Raw genomic sequence first — 20,788 nt, forward strand, 5'->3', positions numbered from 1 at the left:
AACCAACCTGAAGCCAATGCAACTGGTGGAACATTGATTGTGTGTGTGTGTGTGTGTGTGTGTGTGTGTGTGTGTGTTAAGTGCCGTCAAGTCGCTTCCAACTCATGGCAACCCTATGAATCAATGTCCTACAAAAGGTCCTATCTTTGACAGCCTTGCTCAGGTCTTGCAAATTGAGGGTGGTTGTATATGTGCCCTCCACTAAGTCCCAGAGAGGACCTGAGCAGCTGTGTTTTGAACCAGTTGCAGTTTCCAAAGCAACCTCAAGGGCAGCCCTGTCTAGATCAAGTTACAGTAGTCTAGTCTGGAGGTGACTGTTGCATGGATCACTGTGGCTAGATTGGAGCGGTACAGATAGGGCACTAACTGCCAGGCACGGCGAAGATGGAAAAAAGTCGTCCCAGCCACATTTGTAATTTGCCTCACTAACATGAGAGAGGCATCCAAGATTACCCCCAGGCTCCTGAAAGATGAAGATGGCACCAGTTGTGTCCCCATCAAGGGCCAGGAGCAGGATCTCCTGCTCTGTCCCTTTCCAAGCCAGCCACAGAATCTTTGCCTTTGATGAATTTAAGTTCAGACAGCTGTCAGGCCTGCTCTCTGCTGAGACAGCCAGACTGTGTGTGTCATGGTTCCGCCAGGTGCGTCCCAAGGCCAAGAATGGTAACTGCCAAATTCCTTTCCTCTGTGGGAACTGCTCTCGTAGGGGGGGCGGTTGCCACGGCTGCCATCACTATCTGATATGACAAATGCCCTTCCATATAGGCCTTTAGCCGTACCTTTAGTTCTCATTCGTGCCAATTTGCCTGTTAGCTCTGTATACCTGTAGGTTTTCTAATAAATCAACTCTCTTTTGGACTACTCGTCTGTGGATGTTGTTTATGGGATTACCACGGGGACAAGTGCTCACAACAGCTCTGCTTCAACCACTTCACTACAGCCTCCAGGCACTTGGCCAGGGTATTGGGGATAACCCCTGGCTGGCAATCCATTAGCAGATAAAGCTGGGTGTCATCTGCATATTGGTGACATCCCAGCCTGAAACTCCTAACTAGCTGGACAAGAAGTCTCATACAGATATTAAAATGCATTGGGGAGATGATTGCCTGCTGAGGCACCCCACACACCAAGGGATGTTGTGTTGAGACCCTCTCTCCCAGTGATACCGTCTGTCCCTGACCTTGGAGCAATTAGATCAGCTATTGCAAGGCTGTCTCTCAAAGTCCAATGTCAGTGAGGCGGTGTGACAGAAGATCATGTTGACCATGTCGAACCCTACTGATAATAGTAGCGTTGACCCACCTTGTCATGCTAAGCAAGTAGTACCTGAACATGCCTCAGTGAAGAAACAGGTAAGAACTAGTATAAAAAGTCCATGTTTCATCTCATGGTGCAAGTAGATAACAGATGTTAGACTAATGTCATACTTGTTGCATTGTTTTGGTGTGCCCCATTCTGCATCCTTCTGATAACCCATTGCGAATTTTCAGTTTTGTGGATATACAAAATAGATACATGTGTGTGTGTGTGTGTATTGCTAGTCTCACTTCCATGTGCTTCTGGTGATAACTCATACCTAAATATGGCATGCATCCAAACTTTTTTTGCCATCAAGTTGCAGCTGACTTATGGTGACCCCATAGGGTTTTCAAGGTAAGAGACATTTGGAGGTGGTTTGCCATTGCCTGCCTCCATGTCATGACCCCGGTATTCCTTGGCGGTCTCCAATCCAAATACTAGCCAGGGTCAGGGCTGAGTGTGTGAGTGACCCCAGGTGACCCAGCAAGCTTCCATGGTGCAAATGGGGACTTGAAACTGGGTTTCGTAGGTCCTAGGCCGCCACCTTAACCACTACACCACGCTGGTTCTCATGTTCAGCAGGCAGGAAGACTGAAAGCAACGGAAAAAAACAAAGTGCCCGTAATTAGACACCATAGCTTGGCAATGCAATCCAAATCGGAGTTCCATTCTTCTAAATCAGTTGAATCCAATAGGTTTAGAAGGATGTAACTCCATTGTGGATTGTACCGTAAATTAAGAATAGGAGTAAGAAGGGCAGGGAGGATGAACCACAAAGACCCACGAGCCTTTGGGGTATAGATGCCAATGGAAATCAAATTTCTGCTGAACACAAAGCTTAGTGCATAAAAATTAATCAAGTACTACAATGACTCGCTTTATTCATAATACTTAATGGTCATGTAATAGGAGTTTTTATTCAGCAGTTAAAGTTCATAAGTGCAGATTTTACATGTAGAAAGGTATTATACTGATGGTTTAATTACACACCTTTTTGCACACCAAAGGAAATGGATTCTGCAGCTTTCATAATTAAAGAAGGACTTTGGAGGGGAAATGAACTTTGCAGTAAGCGGCCTATCACCTGACTGTTATCCTATGTTTTTGTTCTGCATTTAGCCATTCAAAACCTCCCTCTAAAAATGTTAAAGCCATACACTAGCAGACGTTATTTGCCAGAGGGATGGTTTCATTGTGACAGCCAAACATCAACGTTTACAAAATAGCCTTGAATAAGTGGCACTGGTTGCCCTTACATCTGGAGGATTGCCAAAAATTATAGCATGGCACCCACCCTTACTTCAAAAATATGTGGAGAAAAGCTTGCTAAAAATGGAACTGAACATCTTCATTACTAAAATAATTGCTTCAAGTAATGAAAATTGTTTCTTTTCTGCTTTCTTCTACATTTTATGATAAGGTATAGGATCCATAGCCTGGCTATACAAGCCTATCCATACTAGAATCGTTGTGGAGCTAAAATAAATTAATAATCAAAACCCAGATGGAACCCCTTCTACTCTTTAATACCTCTAATATAGCTGATCACAAAAATAATATTTGGTAATATTAGGAAACATCAAGATCTGGCTGCTGTTGGGGTTCCCCACTTTTTGCTTTTCACAATTCGGCAAGGAGAGGGAAGTGGGAGAACAACAGTGGAAGTGACTCGGTAATTAATGTAACTTGTAGGGGCGTCTTCCATCCAGAAGTGTTAGCAGACATTCCTACTGAAGAGCATAATTTTCAGAAGCATTTCTATCCACAGCATTTCCAATCTTTTTGCTAAACATTTCATAATCAATCTTCATTAGTACCATCATAGACCAGCACAAATCACAGGCCTGTTTTTAATTTTGCTGTGATTTGTGTTGGTCTATGACGGTATTCATATATATAAGTTATCTTTTTCAAAAATCTTTAAACTAGCAGAAAGTACAACAACCACTGTATTTTTTTGCCCTCTTCTTTGTTTGCCACAATTTGACTTCCACTTGAGAACTGATCATGTCCAAAATTGATTGACAAAGGTTTTCATAAAAATGTTCTCTTCCGTTGCTCAGGGCATAAATTGTTGCTAGTGTGAAAATCTTACCTTCAGGAACTTTGATTTTCAGAATGATAAATCTTCCTTCTTGGTCTTTTAATTCTTCTATGACAATTAATTGAGGATTATTGACATAAACCACAACCCCTTTTTTCTTATCATCTGCTAAAGATGTAAATACTTCGCCCAGTTTCTTATTATTTAAGATATGTCCATGACTTTTCTTGATATGGGTTTCCTGAATACATAGTACATCTGCATTTAATTTCTTTAGTAAGTGAAATGTTTTCGTTTGTTTAGAGGGAAAGTTTAAACTGTTGATGTTTATCGAGACAATGTTCATCTTGTTCATCTATTCTTATAATTAAAATTAACTCCTACATATAAATCAACTTTTAATTTAGGAGAAATACAAGTTAAGTAAAATAATAAATAAGGTTATTAAAAATTCTATAATATACAGCTAGAAGTGATATAAGAAGTGGGATCCTGGTTGCATGTTTTTCTGTTCTCTGAGGTTGCACTTACTTGCAGATAGATAGATAGTTTATTTGCGGCCCTTGGCCAGATAAAACAAGATACATGGACTAAAATGGTCTTGTGTGTCGCTTTTGACTCATGGCTACCCTATGAATGAAAGTCCTCCAAAATGTCCTATCTTTGACAGCCCTGCTCAGATCTTGCAAATTGAAGGCTGTGGCTTCCTTCATTGAGTCAATCCATCTCTTGTTGGGTCTTCCTCTTCTCCTGCTGCCCTCAACTCCTCCCATCATGACGGTCTTTTCCAGTGACTCTTGTCGTCTCATGACGTGACCAAAATACGATAGCCTCAGTTTAGTCATTTTAGCTTCTAGGGTCAGTTCAGGCCTGATTTGATCTATAACCCACTGATTTGTTTTTTTGGCAGTCCACGGAATCCGTAACACTCTCCTCCAACACCACATTTCAAAGGAATCTATTTTCTTCCTATCAGCTTTCTTCACTGTCCAGCTTTCACACCCATACATAGTAATAGGGAATATGATGGCATGAATTAATCTAGTCTTGGTGGCCAGAGTCACATCTTGGTCTGGTCTTACCGACAAAGATTTACAGTCCAAGTCTTAAGTCACTTAAAAAAATAAAAATAAAAAAAATAACATCCAAGTTACATCTGCCATTTGGACTAAGAGACTACTCTGTGGCAACGAATTTTCATTGCAGCCATACAAAATTTTGCTACCTGAGAGGTGATTGAGGGATTATTGCCTTGTAGGAGCTTTTCTATCTTTTCTCTTTCCCTGTGTGGTCCCATTCTCAGTATGAGGGGGCACTTGCTTGCACAAGGGCAAACATTTTGTTTGACATACTCCATAGTCAAGTAATACAGATGTGGGGAGAGAGAGCCAGATTTCCCCTGCCTCCGTGATAGGTAGTGTACTTGCAGGGGAGGCAGAGAACATTTTATTTGTATTCCTTAGAAGGCAGGCAAGTGCAGATTGGTCAACAGATCAGGAGAGATAGAGACTAGGCCACGTTGCATCTCTTCCATTCAACTAGACAGTATGCTTGAGAAAAGAAATGTTTGCCTATGCTGCCTGGAACACAAGTGGCTTTCAGACTGTGGTAGGTATAGAGGCAGTGGCCAGTTATGCTAGACCTTGAGTACTAATAACAGTGGCTTGGGAGGAACAGCCTGGCATTCTCTAAGTTTCTTTGTCTTTTTTTTTAAAAAATGAGGCCTTCACTAGATGATGTTGAGTCTACTCTGACAGTTCAAAGTTTCTGGTCTTAAGGCAGGGGTGGGGAACCTTTTTTCCGCCAAGGGCCATTTGAATATTTATAACATCATTCACGGGCAGTACAAAATTATCAACTTAAAAATTAGCCGACCAATCCCCAAGCAGGCAGCTGTCCCAGATGACCCCCCCCCTCGCGTGGTCAAGCAGACAGGCATCCAACCAGTGGCGCACTCGCCCACCTGGTGGCACAGGATGGCCTGTTGCACCAGCTGGGCACAGCCATCCAGCCACACACTGGAGTTGCTCCTGCTTTGCATGGTCGGGGCTGGATTCTACAACTGGCTCCTGCTACCTTTGCCTGCAGGGGTGAAATGAGGACACACTGGCTAAGAACTCCCCCCCCCCCGTGCATTCTGGCCCTGCCCCCTTTAACCCCTCTATTGTCGCTATCTCCACCCCCAGCCCTCTTGTAGTACAGAGGGAATACGTTTCTCCATGGCCCAGGTGGGAAAGGGTTAACACAGTTTCTTGGGCAGTCCTAGCAGCTCCATAGCTAACGACTCTTCTGCAAGGGAGGGAAAAAGGTTCCTTTTCTCGGCAAAACAAACTCACATCCGCCTTGAATAGAGGCTATTCCTATCCGCGGGAGGGGGTGGATCGCCAGTCTTAGATTCTTCTGAATTAGAGATCTGCCAGGACCCACGAAGGGCCAGACCAAATGATTTTGTGAGCCATAAACGGCCCCCGGGCCTGACGTTCCCCACCCCTGTCTTAAGGGATCTCTCTGTTTTGTTTTTTGCCATCTTCACGTCTCTCTTTTTGTTAGATCCAGACCTTGTAATTATCATTCCTGGCACCATAAACTCAACCTAGGTTCAGGTAAAATTCAGCTTGTTTTGGCCAAGTTGTTTATGCTATCATAGAAAAAGGCAGTCAACCTCTATTGAAGCATCATTATAACACATCTGGCTTTTAGTCCATCTAGCCCAGTACTGTCCTCTCTCGCTGACAGTTGTCCTGCAAGACCTCTGGTCCTTTTCAGTCCTGATTCCTGACATTCTTTTAACTAAAAATGTCAGAGACTGAACCTAAGAATTTATGAATGCAAAGCAGATGCTGCATCACTGTAGTAAGCACCTCCTTCCATTGGGAAAAAGATGGAATGGAATGGTAGACCTTTATATCAGTACTCCAATTTCTTCACTGACTTCCTAAGGCCATTCAGCCCCTCCCCTTCAGGATTGCTCTTTATGTCCATTACATATACCATACTTGATTTGTTCAAGAACTGGAATCAGCTACCTGGGGAGGTGGTGAGCTCCCTCTCACTGGCAGTCTTTAAGCAGAGGCTGGACAAACATTTGTCAGGGATCCTCTAGGCTGATCCTGCATTAAAGCTAGGGGTTGGACTAGATGGCCTGTATGGCCCCTTCCAACTCTATGATTCTACAAGTCTATACACAGCTGATGCTGATCAGGTGATAGGAAGAGATGGGAGAAGACACTTGAGCAGGAAAAAGAGGGTGGCTGATTAGAGTTGATGACTATGGTTTAGACTTTCAGCTGTGCTGATGAAAATACTAAGGCCATCCTCCCTAACCCTCATCAAAACACATATTAACCAATTCCTTGTTTTCAGTGAGAATACATATAAGTACACCATAACTTGTGGCTAAGAAATGTAAGAGAAGCTTCAGCTACCATTCTCCTTACAACCAGTTTAATCTTCTCAAAGGGACCAGATTTGGCTTTAATTCTCATTGTTCAGTCAGTTTTCTTATTGACGATGAAGAAAAAGAGTTGGTTTTTATATGCCAATTTTCTCTACCTTTTAAGGTGAATCAAACTGGCTTACAATATCCTTCCTCTCCCCAAAACAGACACCTTGTGTGGTAGGTGAGGCTGACAGAGCTTGAAGAGAACTGTGACTAGCCCAAGATCACCAAGCTGGCTTCATGTGGAGGAGTGGGGAATCAAACCCGGTTCTCCAGATTAGAGTCCACTGCTTCTAACCACTACACCACGCTGGCTCCTGAGCAGTTTGGTCAGGCAAAGTTTGCAATTCTTCCACCTAAAGGAATCCCCAGCACTGGTAAACTTGATGGGAAATATTTTACCATTAGATTGCTCAAATCAGCACTTTATCTCCCTTTGTTAGTCAGAAAAATAGCTTTAAATATTGAAGTGGTCATTAATGAATCTTTTATGCTGCAAATCAAACATTTTCATCTAGTCAGTAGTGGCGTAAGAAAGGAGGGCTTAAAATATAATTGTTTCTGTAGCTTCCTGTTATGGGTTGATGGCTTTTACCCTTTTGTTATATCATTGGCAATGTTTTGTTGCTTTATTTTATCTGTAGTGTGCCACCTCTTATCCTTTGGTAATAGTTGCCACTATTTGTCCTCTAGCTCAATATTTCTAACTCCCTTCACCAGAGACATTCCTAAGTAGATGGAAGCTCTCTGAATGTGGAATTTTCGCATGAGTGCGAAATAATAAAAAGCATGTGTGTATTAAAAAGAGATCACCTTAATGGGAAAGGAGCATTGGGTTCCATTAATATTCTATTACAGTGAAATCATATTTAATAAATTTTCTTGAGTTTTTTCTACAGACCTTTACTGTATTTTTCTACATTGCCCACCACTCTAAAGAAAACAGTGTATATAATACATTTGATTTATGTTAAGTAAATAGCTTGCATGGCTCCGCTGGTGGGGGGAGGTTTAAAAAAATATTAACATAGAAATCTTCAAATGCATACCAGGCTATAATGTGCACTTAATTTCCACATGTAGAAATGATGTGTGTTTTGAACAGCAGAAGGGCTTTTTGATAAACAGCATTTTGTTGAGGGTTTTTTAAAGTCTTTGTGGAATTCTGTATTATAGGGAAGGAACTGTAATTTATCCAACAGAAGCATGAAATGAATACGGCACTGATGCAAACACTCCACACACAGCATTATGAGTTAGAAATTCTACAGCATTGTTTCATGCATAAATGCCCCATCCAATGGTTACTTTGTCTGTGTCACTGAGGACTTGCACATGGTCTACAAATATGTATTAGATATTCTTCCAGAAGATGTACTATGCTGTCCAGGTGAGTGTCCAGGCATTTCTTGTTGCTGCTAGTGAAAAAGGTAGTCTATGCATACAGATCAGGGACAGGATATGTATGCATATATGGCAATGTATTCCTTATTAGTCATATGTAATGCAAATGAAGGTCAAAGTTATTCCAAGTTACATCCCGAAAACAAAGAATGGCTCACACGCCTCTCCGCCTCTTGCACACAGTTCAGAAATTAAAGATTTTCTGGTCTGAGACAAACTGCAGTTTGTTGTGTCATCTGACTCACAGCAAAAAACCAACCAACCGTGGTTTGTTTTCTACAACTGAAGACTGCAAGTGAACATTAAAACAATTTTCCAGCTACACCAAAGAGGAAGAAGGGAACACACATCCAAGGTCTTCCCAGTTTTTTCTCATAATAATCACAGTTTGTTCATGGTATCTGAATGGAGCCCTTCTCTCTTGGTGAAGGTGGAAAAGCATGGCCTCACAGTGTGAGAACACTGTAGAAAGACTTTACAGGTGTTTTGCTAATTGCACAGCTATGAGCTGGCCTAGGCATTATGCTTTCCACAGGGAGAGGATCCCCATGTATATTTGCTTTCCCCACCTCTAGCTTCATGGTGTCATGCCACTCACCATCATGAGTTTCTCCACCTAGAACCGATGTAAACATTGTGCACTGGTAGGGGAACTCACACCATAATGCCCTGACCCATAAATGCCCTGCTGTAAAAAAAGGCACATTTCATGCTGGCCATAATTAGACGAGGAATAGAGAATAAAACTGCTGATATCATACTGCCCTTGTACAAATCTATGGTGAGACCTCACTTGGAATACTGTGTACAGTTCTGGTCACCGCACCTAAACAAGGATATTACAGAGCTTGAGAAGGTGCAGAAAAGAGCAACCAAAATTATTAGGGGACTAGAGCAACTGTCCTCTGGGGAGCGGTTAAGATGCTTAGGGCTGTTTAGCTTGGAAAGAAGGTGGCTAAGGGGTGACATGATAGAGGTCTATAAAATTATGCATGGTTTGGAGAGAATGGACAGGGAGACGTTTTCCTCCCTCTCCCATAATACTAGAACGCTAGGTCATCTGTTGAAGCTGGAGGGTGAGAGATTCAAAACAGATAAAAGGAAGTATTTTTTCACACAACGCATAGTTAAATTGTGGAACTCCTTGCCCCAGGATGTGGTGATGGCTGCCAACTTGGAGAGCTTTAAGAGGGGAGTGGACATATTCATGGAGGAAAGGGGTATTCATGGCTATTAGTTAGAATGGATACTGGTCATGCTGCATACCTATTCTCTCTAGTATCAGAGGAGCATGCCTATTACTTTGGGTGCGGTGGAACACAGGCAGGATGGTGCTGCTGCAGTCGTTTTGTTTGGGGGCTTCCTAGAGGCGCCTGGTTGGCCACTGTGTGGACAGACTGCTGGACTTGATGGGCCTTGGTCTGATCCAGCAGGGCCTTTCTTATGTTCTTATAAACAAGCGGGAAACACACCACAGGGGTGCAGTTTCCTCTGGTAAGTATAATGCCTAAATATGCTCCTATTCTGAAGAAATGCTCTCCTGTTTTCCTCATGGCAATCATTGTGAAGTAATAGTACCATTGGAAGGGATGAGAACTGAGGCTTAGAAAGAAAAACTTACCTCAGTGAACATAGGAAGTTGACATTTCTAACCATATACCTGTCTAAAGCATTATTTGAAATGGCTGCTTTGGTCCAAAAAATGGGGACTTAGACTCAGCAGGACAAATAAGAGAGGCTTTATCGGCCAGGTTCCCTAGCCTTTCCTAAGGCAGACAAAAGGATTGACGCAGTGCTGACCATAAGCCACATCCGCTGCCCCTTGTTGTTCCGTGACCCTAATTAATATTAGACTGGGTGACATTTATGTATCAGAGCCAGAAGCTAAACAGGAAACAATTTATGTCATCCAAAGCTTTTTAACAAATCGATGCAACTATTTGTAATTGCTTGTTTCACAAGATTAAAAGCGCTCAGGCCTGATCTTCGCCCACCGTTTCGTGGCCAACATGACCTGCGCTTCTGTTGTAAAATAGGAGTGTTGGTGATCAGCACCTATTTCCATCAAGTAATCCATATTGCTAATATTTCTGGAATTTTAATGTAGTTACAATTTATAGCCAATCAAATGTGGCTACCTAAATTGCTGTTGCTAGTAGACAGTTTAACTGTCTTTATTAATTACAGTATAATTTAATGTTTGAGTACAGGCACTTCTGTTGGTCATTTTTAGAGCTGAAGCAGTTATGTGCCTTATGACAAACCATCTTAGCGTTTTCAATGGAAATTTGCTAAAATGATGAGTGATAAAACCGTCAAATTCTGGTAAATAATGGTTATTGCTTAGAGTGAAATTAATCTTTGAAAGGACAGTTACCTTCAAATTAACATTAGAACTCAAAGGCAAAATGGCTTTCAGACTTCTGTGATTACATAAAGATGGCTGCAGAGGTTGTCCAAATAAACAAAACCACTACATTTCCCATAGAGCCAATATCGCCAGATGTTTTTGCTGAAGTGTTTCATTCGCAAGTAAAAAGTTGAAGTCTTACATTCCAGTACATCTGAAAATGTATACAGCGTCTGTATTTTTGACAAATGTCTCTAAGTGTTGTTACATGGAATTGGTCTGAATTGGTTTTAGCCACTATATGACACCACTTTGGTGGTGAGCAGAGAAATCCAGTTTAAATCTCACTTCTAACACAACATCTCGAGATGGCCTTAACACAAGCCACTATCTACAAGCCTGAGTCTCTATTTCGAACATGGAGATATTAACACTGACCTACATGACAGGGTTGCTGAAAGGGGAGGGGCTGTGGCTCAGTGGTGCAGCATATGCTTGGCATGCAGAAGGTCCCAGGTTCAATCCCTGCAACTCCAGATAAAGGGACTAGGCAAGCAGGTGATGTGAAAAACCTCTACCTGAGACCCTGGAGAGCCGCTGCAGGTCTGAGTAGAGTGTAGACAATACTGACTTTGATGGACCAAGGGTCTGATTCAGTAGAAGGCAGCTTCATGTGTTCATATGCGTTGAAATAATATATGTGATCTGCTTTAAAAAACCTCTAAAAGGCTACATGAACAATGTACATGCAGTAGCTCTTTGTGAACTGAAACCATCATTATTGCTTGTTCATGAGGTTGTAACCCCTCTCCTAATAAAAACTCTTGTATGCTTATTGAAGTAGTTTCATGTGATGTCTGTCTGCTGTAAAGATGCAAGTTAAAAGCAGTTTAGGGCTGTAAGCATACAACTATGCAATTGTTTAATAGATGGAAGATCCATTTTAATTGATGACAGAATCTGTTACTCCATGATGTTATAAGTTTAGGGCATGCATAGATTTCCTTACAATAGTCTTTTATGCAAAGGTCACTGCGCTCTCCCCCTGAAATTCCCTGTATTTTGCCCCCGTTTTCAAATTTGAGATAAAGCAGCTCTCCTAAAAATGTGGGCAAAACGTGGGGAAATGCTGAGGGAGAGCGAGGCGACCTCTAACAGTCGCAAATGGCATGCAAAATCCAAACAAAGACCCGAAGTCATCAGAGGGTGATGGCAAGTGAAACAGCCATGCATAAAAGACCAGTTACTTCCCCAGCTTTTGTTTATTAACAGGAAGTGAAGAGTTGTGGGGAAGGGTCAAGGCTCTTTGACAGAGCACCTGCTTTCCACGCAGGAAGTCCCAGGTTCAGTCTGTGAGATCTCGAGTCGAACGATTTCAACTGATGGGAAAGCGTTTCTTTACATGATCCACTGCCAGTAAGAATAGACTGCATCAAGGATGGTAGACCACTGGTCTGTTTCCATATAAGGCAATTTCATATGAATCTTATATTTCCTCGCATATCACAGAAAGACTACTCTATTGACCAATTTATGGAACAATCCCATCAAAGTTGTAGTTCTTCCAATCAAAAGGAGATATTTATGCATGTGATAAACATTCCCAATACATTTTTAAAAAACAGAAACAACAAAATGACATGAAAACTTCAACTGTTGCATGTACTGAATTAATCTGAAGAAAATTATTCTAGGAGGACGTCATCATCAAAATGTAATCATAGAAATGGCTAGAACAGTATCCTTAAAACAGAATTAGTCTGAACTGGTTTTAGCCACAAAAGAGCATTAGAACACCCAAAAGGCTGAGCAAAGAATTTCCTCCAAACTAGTTCAACAAACCAGCTGATTAATAAAATCAGACAGGTTAGGCATAAAGAGACATTACAACACTTAAATGAAAGGGTTAGAATAATTTTCTTTGGATTAAGTCTGTCCTTGGGGAAAATGAAGTTAGTGTGTCGTTCAGATGTTGTTTACATTTTTTAAAAAAGAGATATTATTGTGTATATTAAAAAGTGGTGCAAAATTGGTCGAAGTCTTTGTAACGTCTACAGGTAGAAAATAACTTCTACATTATACCAGCTAATTCATAGAATTGTAGACTCATAGAGCCGGAAGGGACCACCAGAGTTATCTAGTCCAACCCCCTGCACAAAGCTGGATACTCACAACTATCTCCCCCATTTTAAAATTTACATTTTAAGAGCTGTAGTAGAAGAAGAGTTGGTTTTTATATGCCGACTTTCTCTACTACTTAAGGGAGACTCAAATCAGCTTACAATCACCTTCCCTTCCCCTCCCCACAACAGACACCCTGTGAGATAGGTGGGGCTGAAATAACTGTAACAGAGCTGTAACGTGCCCAAGGTCACCCAGCTGGCTTCATGTGGAGGAGTGGGGAAACAAATCCAGTTCACCAGATTAGCCTCCCTCACTCATGTGGAGGAGTGGGGAATCAAACCAGGTTCTCCAGATCAGACTCTACCGCTCCAAACCACCACACTGGCTCCCAGTAGGGTTTTAAGATTTCTCAAGGCAAACTATTTTTCAGAAGCATTCATTTCAATATGCTTAGACTGGAGTCACTCTCTTTAGGAATGCACTGTAAGTGTGCTATGAATCACATGTAGCTGCCTGCAGTCAGATGGTGATACTTCCCTGGGAAAGTTGAAGCTGATGGCTGTATAAGTGTTCTTAACCATTTTGTATGTTGGTTCTTGTGGGTTATCCGGGTTGTGTAACCGTGGTCTTGGTATTTTCTTTCCTGACGTTTCGCCAGCAGCTATGGCAGGAATCTTCAGAGGAGTAACACTGAAGGACAGTGTCTCTCATTGTCAAGTGTGCAGGAAGAGTAATATATAGTCAGAAAGGGGATGGGTTGAGCTGAATCATTGACCTGCAAAAAGTATCAAAGGTATTGTGCTAATCATTGTCCTGTAAGTATCAAGATAATGTGCTAATGAGGGTGTGGTATGTTAATATGGAGCCATTGTATCCTGAAGTGATCTCTTAATGAGTGAAATCCAAAGCTAATCTGCATGGCTATTGTTGACTGTAGTCTTTGTTAGTCTGGAGGTTTTCAGGACAGGAACCCAAGCCTTGGTGAAGAGGGGAAAAAATTCCATGCCCTTGCAGCTGATCAAAACTTTGATGAAGCCAGGGGTGGTGGTAAAATCTATCATGTGGCAAAACAAAAAGCTACCTCATAGTTAATCACCATTTTGTAAATGGGTCATCTGCATTCAGTCAAGGGCTCCTGACAGGATACTACTTATGGAGGATGAGCACACCATACAATCCATGAAAAATGCAGGTGACAAGTAAGCCTTCTGCCTGCTCATAGTGTACTTCATATCCAAAACCAGCCCTAGCAGTCCATTAGTACTTCCAGTGACCCCTGCTACACATCCTCGTAGGCAGGATGGGGGAAACAGCTGGGTCCACTTGCTAAGCGATGCCTTTCATGAATGAAACCAGCCCAGAGCATCATTTATGGAGGTGTGGGGTTCATCTGTCCCCTATCATTTATGTTCAGCATGACTGCGCATTTATTCCCCCAAATTTAAGTGAGAACTGGTAGACACAGAAAAGTGGACCAATATAGTGCAGACAATTCACACAGGGCACACAGATACTCATTTTGCCCTGGAGGATGTCAGTAGAGTTTGGCCTACTAATTACCAGAAGGGGGCAGGTTTTGTTCCTAGCACCAGTGACACTGAATATTGTTTAGTCCCCCTTATGAGCAAACATAAAAGTGAGTGGGCAGTCACTTTTGGGGAAAGTAAACATGTGCTCATGGAAAGCATTTGACTAGGGGCTAAATGACCTCTTGTCCAGTGACCCATTTCTTGGGAAGCAGTTTTGTCCTTCCATCAATCGTCTTCCTGACTGCAGCCATTGAATTTGGGCAACAGAACTTGTGAATTGACAATCAAATCTGGAAGCGCCACCCTGATAGATTAGAGGGACCAAGAAATGGAATTCAGGTTGAAGACAGCATTGAAAATATAACAACTATGTTCTGCTGTTTGAAATTCCCAGCTAATAGGCATTGAGAATGTTTTATAGAAACTTCTCTATATACAATTAAAATAAAAACCAGTACTTATTTTGAAGATGGTAGACCATGGCAACATGCCCTTCATTGAATGGTTTTCAATAGTCTTTTATGCATGGCTGTTTCACTCGCCGTCACCCCTCCAACGACTTCGGGTCTTTGTGTTGATTATGAATGCTGTTTCCGACTGTCAGAAGTTGCCTCCCTTTCCCCCTGCTTTTCCCAGCATTTTGCCCATGTTTTCAGAGACCTGTTTTATCTTGAATCTGAAAATGCAGGCAAAATTATTCTATTGCATTAATTCTTCGGGCAAAGCACAGGCAGGACTTGCCAAAAGCTTTGAGAATAGTGTATATAACCCCCTCCCTTCCAAAGAAACCAATATTTAAATTTATGTGGTTCATGGCAATATTGAAATCAAACATTTCACAATATGGTGTCAATCTGGAGATGTTAATTTGGTGCTTCATTAGTGCAAATTCTATGTTGACTCTTCATCAGCAATCATTTGTGATTTCCTATAGATCTTTATGCATCATTTCAATTATGCACAGGATCAACAAGCTGGTTATGAATCCATTTCAGTTGATGAAAAGTAAGTTTTATTTACAAGGACAAGAGTGAAATCCCTACTGGAATTCTGTTCACTTTGTCTTGCAGCCCCAAGCTTAATGAATTGCGGGGAAAGTTATTCAGACTTCCCCTAATCCAGGATGCAAAAACAGGCTCAGGAGGATACCGGCTCTTCTCAATTTACCACTATCATCATTCAACATGTAATAATCTAGAGCCAAAGAAGCCCACATTGATTTCCACACATGAAATGGAGATTAGGATTTGTATCTTTTCAAAGAGACATCCCATATGTCATTCAGCAAATCATTTTTGCTAACCAGTTTACAATATGACATAGGGGGTGTATTGCATTTAAACTCCCAAAGTAAAATACTACCTGTAACCAAGAACACATGCAAGCCCAAAGTAGCTTTTTGTACCTTGGTTTTGAAGGGTGTAACTCTCGCACTGCTGGTGTGCATGGATTTTAACAAAGGCTTCCTTAAAATATGTAAGCTGAAGTTGTATGCAAGCCTAGGGTTGTAGGAATGATAATGTTGCACTATGAACAACATATACTATTGTGTTTTTCTAAATACTAAATTAGTTACTTTAATGGGTGTATTAAAATTGGCAAATGAAACAAATTAAGTATTTCTCTCATACAAATTCATAATTTCAAACATACTATCAGTGATTCTGCATAGCTGTTTAATTTTAAATTTGAGCTAGGTTTTGTTTTGTTCTTTTTAAATCACAAATCCCCCATTAATTTCTACTGATAACATTCCTGTTCATCAAATGATCAAAAATCAGTAACAGTTCAATACACTATTGACATTTATTAACACACCTTTCCCATCCATTTAATTTTATGAGAGAATATTTTTATAAAATCATCGCTACTAATTCAAGCATTTATCATTATATGCAAAAAGATTGCTTGATGAGAATATTATAGACGGTGCATGTTTTTGACATTAGCATTTTATTTGGATGACTAATCTTGCAGATGTGAAATTTTAATGAATTATTCATGAAAATGCTTTTCTCTAAAATTTTAGTTCCTGCTAATGCTAGTTATTAAACATTTGTATTTTCCTTTCGTGTAGAAAATAAATGTATGGCTTACTCAAGAGAGAAGATGGGAGGATTCCCCTCCCTCCTCGAAATTTGTCTGGAGGGACAGTGATACCCCAAAACCCCTTAAGGATGGCTTGGACTTCTCTACACCTTCTGAGCTCACCAAGTGAAGGACCTGCATAATTCAAACCCATAATGTTTAGGTTCAACTGTTTCCCACTAAAGACCCATGCTGCCAAAACCATGACAATTCTACATCCTCATTAATTTAAATGACCGTGGAAAGTTGAGAAGACAGATAATCACAAGTGCATAGCAGGTAGTTGCATAGATTTACACTGACATATAGGCAGGATATTTGTGCTGTAACTATGTTGCATTTCACACATACATTGCACTCAGAAATAATTCCTGGATGGGACCACCAAGGATTCCTGCAAAGCAAACCAAGTGTGCTAGGACCAAGGAATTACTTCTAGCATCACTGGAGTGTCTGTACTTTCACATAAGTTTACATTCAATGTCTCTGAGCAGCATGAGGCCGAGCCATGTTGCAGTAATGGTGGGAGAGGTCTTCATACATCCCCCCGCTCCAAGGATTCATATTACCTCCCATCTTCTCCTCTTGCAATCAGTGTTGCGATTAGAGTTCGGGGGAACAGCATTTCATTGTATTTTTACATTTGGGGCTTACACTGATGTTTTGTCTCTTTAAGGAATTATTGAATATAGTTACCTAATCGTAGTTTATGATAGTAAGTGAAGATGTGGCCCATATTGTTTCTGTGGATGGGCCCCCAGTTCATCCTATTAATTGGCATACACACAGCACCCCAAGTGCTTAGCTAAGATTGAGTAGCATACCATTCCCTTGCTCTATCTCTATATGCAAAAAAAGACATTTGTGCAGGTATAGGTCTTCCATCAAAAGGTATGCAAGTCAGGTTTCACTTTAAGTTGACCCTAGAAGCTAAAATGACTAAACTGAGGCTATTGTATTTTGGTCACATCATGAGACGACAAGAGTCACTGGAAAAGACAGTCATGCTAGGAAAAGTTGAGGGCAGCAGGAAAAGAGGCAGACCCAACAAGAGATGGATTGACTCAATAAAGGAAGCCATAACCTTCAATTTGCAAGATCTGAGCAAGGGTGTCAAAGATAGGACATTTTGGAGGACTTTCACTCATAGGGTCGCCATGAGTCGGAAGCGACTTGACGGCACTTAACACACACATCCATGTCTCGAAGGCACCTCTGTTCATGGAACCTCCACTTGTAACATCAGGACGGTGGACCTGAGTGTTATCTGGCATGTAGGGAAAGCAAAACACTTTGCAAATGGGAACATGTATCACCAGTGTGAACAACCAGCACTTTTATTGCATTAGAGAATGCTATAATTGTCAGTAACAATTACTGACTACACAACATTTTTATTGTCTGCATCAACAGACATGGAATGATGGAATTACAGTTGATGTAAGGAATGAGTTTCTTATATGCCTCAAAAAAAAGAACAATTAAAAAATAAAAAGGAGAATCTTGTTACTGGCAGCACATACACATGAAGCACCATGCTAACAGTCTGTACTGTACCATTTTCATCAAGGCTTATGGGAAGGAGATATTCTCTAACCTACTCTGGGCTTTCTCAAGATGGACAACGGGTCTGCAAATGTGAACTTTCCAAGACTAGAGTGAGAAATTATTTCTGCAACATCTAAAAACTTTGTCCAAGTACATTAACCGAAAGGTACCAAAGGCTTTTCAAAAGAGTTTTAACACACATTCTCCACGCTATAAGGAATGTAGCTCATCTGCATTCTGAAAACTACAATAGTTTAAAATTAGGTTTTTTTTTAGAACTTTGATATATTTATATATAAAATATCTAACTGTCTGTATTATTTGTTAAATAATACCCCTCCCTCCCCTTCCCCATCATTTACTTCTCTTATCCATAGATCTAGTTATGGGTTCTATGGTTAGATTTTCCAAAGGGAGAATAAAGAGCCCCCCCTCTTTTAACACAAGCCTCGTTTTCCCTTTCTTCCTGCTTCTGATGAAGAAATCTGATAGGTTTTTCATATCTGAATTGTGCTGGCCTGATCCAGAGAAAGGAATACAGGTACGTGGGGATTTCTTATACCACAGTTACAAGAAGTTGCTTAGGGGGTTACCATCGCATCCATCCCTTAGGGTTGTATATTGGGAATTGTCTTTTCTTTGGGGGGGGGGAGGCAGATGTCCAACTGAAGCACAGGGGGCTGTGTGCCTGCTTTTCCATTCACAGAGCCCACCTGTTGGAGAATACCCTTCTTCCCATATCACACTAGATTACCAGAGCTAACAGCACTGCTTAGTTATCTAAGAGAAATGGGCTCAACTAGGTCCGTAAAGCAGTGTGTGTTTTTGTGACGGAGAGAGTGTGCGTGTGTGTGAAGGGAGGGGGGCAAAGGTAGGCTTTGACTCTCATTCCTGACAACAGTTTACCTGATACATGGTACTACTTTCATAATGTATGCTTTCCTTTGAGAAAAAAAGAAAAAAAAACATGTAACAAATTGTCTTTACATCTTGGCACCTTGTAAAGTATTCTTTTATACAAAAGTTCAATAATTTTGACACTCTCATTATTAATCACTACTTCACTGATAAACTTTGAAAGTGTGACCTCAGAATTCATCATGCAAAGTATTTACTGCAGCAGGAAAAAAACATTTTTGAAATAACTTTTTTTTTCTTCTTCTTTTTTTCCTTTTTTTTTTTAAGAGAGCCAGAAATAGGCAGTGGTAGGAGAACAGAAGGGGGTGGGGGCGGGGAAAGTTTTTTTTAAAAAAAAACAAGAACAGCATAAAACAACGACAACAAAAACCTGTACAAAAATGATTTGATCCATAAGGGAGGGGGGATCATCTGTCAACTATGTTACATTTTAGAAGCCAAAAAGAAGGGGGAGGGAAGAACCCTGGCAAAACCAAAACAAAGCATCCGGGATTTTCTCCCACATGTCAGCAAATGTCATCCAATAGTCTTAAAGCAAGGATAGCTAAATAAAATACATGTGCAGCATATTCTGCAATTCCATTACAAACAGTAGGATTCCCCCCACCCAAAGCATTTTTAAAGTATAGTTAATATAAAGCAGTTGCACAGAAAGCAAAAAGGTGGTTTGACAAACAGGTATTCATTTATTCCTTTTAAGGAATGATTTTTTTAAAAAAGGACTTTCCCCTCCATTTCCTTCCCCTGCCAGCCCACCCCCACCTCCCGCCCACCAAAAAGACAAAAGGATCACAGAGACACATTTGGGCTATATATGTACAACATAATAAACCCCACCCTATAGGAGCATTTTTTTAAATATATCCAAAGGGACACAGAATCAGAAATTTGTAAAAAATAGCGTTTGCTTGATGTAAAGCCTGAGATTTTTTTTCCTCTTGGTTCTTCTGCAGAAAGTGATACCTGCATGGTATGGTAAGTCTAATTTTTTTATTTCCTTTTCTATTTTATTATTTTGCTACAGTCTTTAGACTATGCATGCAAGACATACAACTAAGTGCAACTGAGTGAAATGTATTTTTTAATTTTTTTATTTACTCATTCCCTAACAGTTTGAACTGAGGTATGCGTACTAACAGTTTCTCATGCTGTTATCTTTACTCATGTCTAGCTACACATGCGGAGAATGAACTAATCTACCAGATTTTTATCCCCTTTTGAATACCAAGCTAACCAGCAAAACCACTCAGTTTTGAAGAACAGGGGATACCTTCCTTGTGACCCCATCTGGATACCTCCTGCACGTCATGGAGCTGCCTGAATAAGGTTCGTTTCGAAAATGTTTGAAGTGACTACAGACTGCCCTTCTTTAAATGGAAAAAAAAAGTCAGGGAAGGAACGAAGAAAAAAAAGCATTAAGACCTTAACCGTGCATTCCTGAGATGCCAGCGTGTGGAGACGGAGGGGAAGAGGCGCAGCCGTGCCTCCTCCTAAGCCATTTCCCACACACCGCCAGGACGAAAAAAGCCTTTAAAAGGCTTTTTTCGTTTTCAACGGGTCTAAAAGCCCCATTAAAAACAGTGAGGCTGCGCCTGCTAAAACCAGGCACAGCAACGCTGTCCTGGCCGCCAGCTGCCAGGGCCGAAAGGGCAGCTCCACCCCCACCCTGCCCCGGGAATGCCCCCCATGCCGGTGCTGCAAGTCTCTGCTGTGGGCTGCGCCACGGGGAGACTTCGCCAGTGGAGGGGCGAGGCGCAGCTCCATAGTGCTTGGGCGCCGATGGAACTGCCCTCGCCGCTGGCGGCGAGGTCATGCCACCTCCTAAGAGGACTCGCCTCTCCCTCAGGAATGCACGGTAAATATTTAACTGTCAGCAAAGAAAACAATTTGCATCCAGTTGAAGTTACTGGCAATGCTCCCACTGACTCGAATGGTATCAAAGCTTACAATCGGACAGGAGTGTCATTCCACATGAAAAATGCTGACCAAAGGGGGGGGGGAGAAACAACAACAGTCACCATCACAACTAAAATCTTGTGCGCAGA

The sequence above is a fragment of the Euleptes europaea genome, chromosome 1 (genome assembly GCF_029931775.1).
Source record: "Euleptes europaea isolate rEulEur1 chromosome 1, rEulEur1.hap1, whole genome shotgun sequence".
Classification (NCBI taxonomy): Eukaryota; Metazoa; Chordata; class Lepidosauria; order Squamata; family Sphaerodactylidae; genus Euleptes; species Euleptes europaea.